Genomic DNA, 7,251 nt, shown 5'->3' with positions numbered 1-7,251 from the left:
TTGTTTACAATTCTGCAATCACACTCTATATTGCTCAGCTTGACTAATTCACCCATTGATTAAAATTGCTTAAATCTACCAATCTCTGTGGATACGATCCCACTCTTTGTGGGTTATTACTTGACGATATTTTTGGTGCGCTTGCCAAAAGAACGGATTCATAAATTTTGTATGGGGAATGAATTCCGATCATCAAGTTTTATGGCGCCGTTGTCGGGGATTGGTTTGAATTTGACAATGACTAAATTGATGGGTAGCTAGATTAAGCACTTTAATTACCTTGTTAATTCTCTTTCAGTTCTTTAATTTTCTCCTTTTCTATTTTATTTTATTTTTACTTTGATTATTTTTTCTATTTATTGTTCATATTTCCATTTTTTTTATTGCTCCATTAACTGTTTGATTAATTGCATCAACCAAACTAACCACTAGTCTTAACAAGAGTGTTTTCTTCACTCGTCCTCTGCTTGCTATTGTTGAATGTATGACAGGTAGAAAGGGAGAAACTTCTTCTTCTTTTGATAGTGAACCTGAGAGAACCTTCCTTAGATTAAGGAGGGAAGCAAGAGGCAAAGACATAGTGGGAGAGGAAGTAGTGGAGGAAGATCTGGGAGATACTATGGAGGAAAAGGTGCAAAACCATGTTGGAGTAGATGCTGGCAATCATGTTGGGCAAGAGAGGAGAGTCTTAGGCTCTTACATCAACCCAAACCTAGGAAACTGTGGCAGTAGTATCGTGAAGTCAACAATTCATGCTAACAACTTTGAGTTGAAACCTTAACTCATCACACTTGCCCAGAATAATTGTTCATATGGAGGGGGTGCACAAGAGGACCCAAACTAACATCTCACTATATTCTTGAGGATTTGTGACATTGTAAAGTCCAATGGTGTGCATCCTGACACCTACAAACTAATTTTGTTCCTTTTTTCTCTTAGAGATAAGGCAGCAAAGTGGTTAGAAGCATTTCCCAAGGAAAGCTTGACCACTTGGGATGAGGTTGTTAACAAGTTTCTAGCAAGATTCTACCCTCCACAGAGAGTCAATAGATTGAGAGCTGAGGTGCAAACCTTTAGACAGCAAGATGGTGAAACACTTTATGAGGCTTGGGAGAGGTTCAAAGACTTGACAAGGAAGTGCCCTCCAGATATGTTCAACGAATGGCTTCAACTGCACATCTTCTATGAAGGGCTATCATATAAAGTAAAGAAAGTTGTAGACCACTCTTCAAGGGGTTCACTCAACAAGAAGAAAACCATTGAAGAAGCCATAGATGTTATTGAGACTGTAGCTGAGAATGAGTACTTTTATGCTTCAGAAAGAGCTCAAAAGAAAGGAGTACTAGAGCTCAATTCATGGATGCTTTGTTTGCATAGAATAAGATGATTGCAGCTCAATTAGCAGCCTTAACAAAAAGGATGGAGAAAAGTCAAGTCTCAGCTGTCCAAGCTCAAGCACCACCACAAGAAGAAGATGCACCAGAAGCTGAATGTGAATGAGAGCAGGCAAATTATGTGAACAATCCCTCTAGACCACCATATGATCCAAACTCCAAGACATATAACCCAGGTTGGAAGAACCACCCAAATTTTGGGTGGGAAAACCAACAAAGCCACAACCAAGACCACAAACCATACCAATCCAATCAACACACAACCACAATCCTAACCATCAATCAAGCAGCAACAGAACCTACCATAACTCACACAATGCACCATACCACTCCAACCAACAACCACATAACAACCACCATCAAGATACATCATCCTCAACCATGCAACCAAGTGAAACCAGCAGCAATTTTGCAAAATTGGAAGCTGCCATAGCACAATTATCAGCACAACTAACAGGGACTATTTCTACTATTCTGGAGAGATAGATACAGGCTAAAAGAAAAATAGATGCAAATCAAGAAGAGTTCAGGTCCAACATAAGAAATCAAGGGGCAGAAATTTCAAAATTAGAAGCACAAGTAGGGAGTTTATCTAAACAAATACCAATGCCCACACATACATTTTCTAGTGATACCATGGCCAACCCAAGAGGGGAATGCAAGGCCATAACACTAAGAAGTAGAAAAGTTGTAGAAGAAGCATCCCCAAGTCAAAGTAACCAAGAAGAAGAAGCTGAAAAGGAACCTGAAATCAAGAAAGAAGAAGAGACCCCTACACCATCCTCACCAAAGCAAGTCCTAAAGCCATATGTGCCACAAGCACCTTATCCACAAAAGGCTGAGGAAGGATGGAAAAGACCGCCAGTTCTCTAGATTCCTAAAAATCTTCAAGAAGCTCCAGATTAACATACCTTTTGCTGATGCATTAGAGCAAATGTCACTCTATGCCAAATTTTTAAAGGATATCATGACAAGAAAGAGGAAGTGGGGTGAAAAGGAAACCATAGTGCTAATTGAGGAGTGCAGTACCATCATACAAAAGAAGCTTCCTCGAAAGATGAAAGACCCTGAGAGCTTCCAAATTCCCTGCATCATAGGTGATATCAACATTGAGAAAGAATTGTGTGATCTGGGGGCCAGCATCAACCTTATGTCCTTGGCAATAATGAAGAGGATGAGGATTGAAGAGGCCAAACCAACTAGAATGGCACTCCAATTGGCTGACAGAACATTCAAGTTTTCTCATGGGGTAGTGGAAGACTTGTTGGTGAAAGTAGGAGAATTTATCTTTCCAGCTGACTTTGTTATGATTGACATGGAGGAAGAAGCCAACACATCAATCATCCTAGGAAGGCCATTCTTAGCTACAGCTAGAGCTATAATTGATGTTCAAAAAGGGGAGCTAATCTTAAGATTACATGAAGAGAAGATGGTCTTCAATTTCTTCAAGGCCATGAGTTACCCCAAGGAATCCATTGGAGAATGTATGATGGTAGACACAATTGAAGATCTCATTCAAGGGGTTCTAGAGGAAGAACAGTGTGAAGTAATCAAAGAGCAAGATCAACAAACTTCATGTGGTGAAATACCAATGGAAGCTATGGAAGAACCGATCATGCTGGACAAGACAAGTAAAATGGAAGTGGAGGCACCAAAATTGGAACTAAAAGCTCTGCCTCCCAGCTTGAAATATGCCTACCTGGGTGACAACAACACATACCCAGTGATCATCAATTCAAGTTTGAATGAACAACAAGAAGAAGAGCTAATCCAAGTGCTGAAACAACACAAGGATGCTATAGGGTGGACACTTGCAGACCTAAAGGGAATCAGCCTTTCCATATGCATGCACAAAATCCTGCTTGAAGAAGGTGCAAAGCCCTCAAGGCAGTAGCAGAGAATTCTAAACCCGACAACGAATGAAGTAGTACAAAAGGAGGTGTTGAAGTTATGGCAAGTAGGGGTGATTTACCCAATCTCAGACAGCCCCTTGGTAAGCCCTGTGCAAGTAGTCCCCAAGAAAGGAGGGATCATTGTTGTGCCAAATGAGAAGAATGAATTGATACTAACAAGAACAGTGACTGGCTGGCGCATGTGCATTGATTATAGGAAACTTAATGAAGCTACCAAGAAGGAGCACTTCCTCCTACCTTTCATGGACCAAATGCTAGAAAGACTTGCAGGACATGAATATTACTGCTTTTTGGACGGTTATGTTGGTTACAACCAAATAGTTGTAGACACCAAGGACCAGGAAAAAACTTCATTTACTTGTCCCTATGGTGTCTTTGCCTATAGGAGAATGCCCTTTGGATTGTGCAATGCACCTGTAACATTCCAAAGGTGCATGCTCTCCATATTTTCAGACATGATTAAAAGGTTCATTGAGGTGTTTATGAATGACTTTTCTGTATTTGGTGATTCATATTCTAAATGCTTACACCACTTAGCCTTGGTGCTAAAGAGATGCCAAGAAACCAACCTCGTTTTGAATTAGGAGAAGTGTCACTTTATGGTTACAGAGGGGTGGTTTTTGGCCATAAAATCTCAAAAAGAGGCATAGAGGTGGACAAGGCTAAGGTGGAGGTGATTGAAAAGTTACCCCCACCTTGCAATGTCAAAGCAATTAGAAGCTTTCTAGGACATGCTGGCTTTTATAGGAGGTTCATTAGAGATTTTTCAAAGATTGCCAAACCTTTAAGTAACTTGCTTGTCTCTAATGTACCTTTTATCTTTGATAGAGAATGCATGCTAGCCTTTGATGAGCATAAAAACAGACTTTCCTATGCACCTATCATAGCACCACCATGCTGGGATTTACCTTTTGAGTTGATGTGTGATGCATTAGATTTTGCTGTTGGTGCTGTTTTAGGACAGAAGAGAGATAAGTTGGTGTATGTTATTTACTATGCTAGCAAAATTCTCAATGAAAGTCAAAGAAATTACACCACTACAGAAAAGGAACTTCTTACTATAGTCTTTGCATTTGATAAATTTAGATCATATCTTATTGGCTCTAAAGTTACTGTTTTCACTGATCATGCAGCCCTCAAATATTTGCTGACCAAGCAAGAATCCAAGCCTAGGTTGATAAGATGGGTCTTGCTACTTCAAGAATTCAACATAGAGATGAAAGATAGAAGTGGAGCAGAGAACAAGGTGGCTAACCACCTATCAAGAATCCCACATAGAAAGGATGAAGCACAGCAATTTGAAGTGAATGAAAGCTTCCCTGATGAGCAGTTGATGATGATTCAAGAAAGCCCTTGGTTTGCTGATATAGCCAACTTCAAGGCTATTGGACTGCCCACCAATATCAACAAGTACATGAAAAGGAAGCTACTCAATAATGCTAAACACTACATCTGGGATGAGCCCTACTTGTTTAAAAAGGGTGTTGATGGAATTCTAAGGAGGTGTATTTCACAAGAGGAAGGGCAAGAAGTGTTGTGGCAGTGCCATGGATCCACATATGGAGGCCATTTTAGTGGAGAAAGAACTACAGCCAAGGTGCTGCAATGTGGGTTCTTTTGGCAAAAAATATTCAAAGATGCAAAGGAGTTGGTGTCAAGGTGCAATGAATGCCAAAGGGCTGACAATCTACCCAAGAAGAATGAGATGCCACAGAGGTTTATAATGGAATTGGAATTGTTTGACGTGTGGGATATTGATTTTATAGGACCATTCCCATCCTCCTACTCAAACAATTATTTATTGGTGGCTGTAGATTATGTGTCAAAGTGGGTAGAAGCCATAGCTACAGCAACAAATGATAACAAGGTTGTGATAAGCTTCTTGAGAAAAAATATCTTCAGCCGATTTGGAGTTTCTAGAGCCCTTATTAGTGATGGAGGGACACACTTCTGCAATAAGCAACTTGAGACACTCCTACTCAAGTATGGAGTCAAGCACAAAGTGGCAACCCCATACCATCCACAGACCAACAGGCAAGCTGAGATCTCAAACAGAGAACTCAAAAGAATCCTTGAAAGGACTGTTGGTAATTCAAGAAAGGAATGGTCCAAAAAGCTGGATGATGCATTATGGGCCTATAGGACAGCTTTCAAGACACCTATTGGGATGTCTCCATACCAACTGGTGTTTGGAAAGGCTTGTCACCTACCAGTGAAGCTTCAACATAGAGTATTTTGGGCTCTAAAAATATTGAACTTTGATGATCAAGCTGCTGGAGAAAGGAGGCTAATGCAACTCAATGAGATGGAGGAATTCAGAAATCAAGCTTATGAGAATGCCAAGATTTACAAGGAAAACACAAAGAAGTGGCACGATCATAAGATAGCAAGAAGAGAGTTTGTGGAAGGTCAAAGGGTGTTGCTATACAACTCTAGGCTCAAGTTCTTCCCAGGGAAATTAAAGTCAAGGTGGTCTGGACCCTTCACCATCCTTAAGGTATCCCCCTATGGTCATGTAGAGCTCATGGAGGACAAAACACAGAGAACTTTCACTGTAAATGGCCATATACTCAAGCATTACTTAGGAGACTCACTGGATGAGCAAAGAGTGAGCTACAATCTCAACTAAAGAAGGAGGAACGTCAAGCTAGTGACAATAAAGAAGCGCTAGTTGGGAGGAACCCCAACACTTTGTATCCTTTTTTTATTATTTCTTGCTTTCTAAAAATCGTTTATGACTGTTAAGTTAGGTAGTTTTAAATTCAGTCTGTCAGTTGATAGTTTTTTAGTTTGTTCTCTTTTGTTTACTGGGAGTGCAAGGTTGCATAATCACTCACTTGAAGTTGGTTGAATGGGCTGAGAACTAGCTAAAGAGCTAAGTTTGGTGTGGCCACTAACCCACTTAATCTAGGCTTACAACCATCTGAATGAATTAATTTTGAGAGTAAGCCCAGAGATTAAGTTTGGTGTGGCCACCACCATATGAAGATCATATAGTGAGCCTAATATAATTCAAGTTTGAAAGCATCTAATAAATTGGTGGGTGTTCAGAAGTTGGTTTTAATGAGTTTGGAAGGAATTAGAAGGAAAAGGATGTGAAAGGATTGAAATTATTTCACTCTTATGAACACATTAAAATCTAATGATGAACCCAATTTATTAGATACAATGAGATTAAGTTTGGTGTCCCAAGGGACACTCATCAGTTACAATTTAAATGACTCATAATATAGGGAATGTGAAGGATTTCTTTTGTCATTACTGATGGAGTTTTTGGACCTTATTTTCAGGAAAGAGGATGGGGCCCACATGATTGATAGCTCATCAAACAAGGAGTCAAAGTGTACTTGCACTTTGGAACTCAACACATGCAGGAAGCCAAAAGGGATAAAGGTTGGCGCCTCTTCCTATGCTAGGTGCCAATCCCCAAGTGGGAAAATATTGAATTGCTTTTACTTTCCACTCCCCACCTTCCAGACTATACCTCTCACTCCTATAAAAGCCACTCACTTTCCCACCACTCTTCACACTTGAAAAACCCAAACTCCACACGGGGAAGAACCTCCACACTCTCCCTCTTCTTTCTTTTCCTTTTCCTTACCATTCTTTTCCTTTTGCTGTTGTGGAGCAAACCATGCTTTGCTCTCTGTTCTTTACCTCTTCTTCAATTTTCTTCAACCTTTCAAACCTTTTTTCTCACCCCAATGGCACCACCAAGAGTCTCATCATCAAAGAAGAGAAAGACCAAGGAACCAACTTCTAGATCCTCAAGCTACAATGAATACAAGTTCCTCTCATCATTCAACCAAAACCAATTTTATGGTTGGGTGAGTGAGAGGCAAATCATTCCGAAGGTTGGCTTCCAACTTGGGAAGAATGAGCATTCTGAGATCAACAGGGAGATCAACAACAGAGAATGGGCACTATTGTGCAACCCACCAAGA

Source organism: Arachis ipaensis, chromosome B05 (genome assembly GCF_000816755.2).
Source record: "Arachis ipaensis cultivar K30076 chromosome B05, Araip1.1, whole genome shotgun sequence".
Taxonomy (NCBI): domain Eukaryota; kingdom Viridiplantae; phylum Streptophyta; class Magnoliopsida; order Fabales; family Fabaceae; genus Arachis; species Arachis ipaensis.
The sequence above is the reverse complement of the archived record's forward strand: the minus strand, read 5'-3'. Positions refer to the sequence as shown.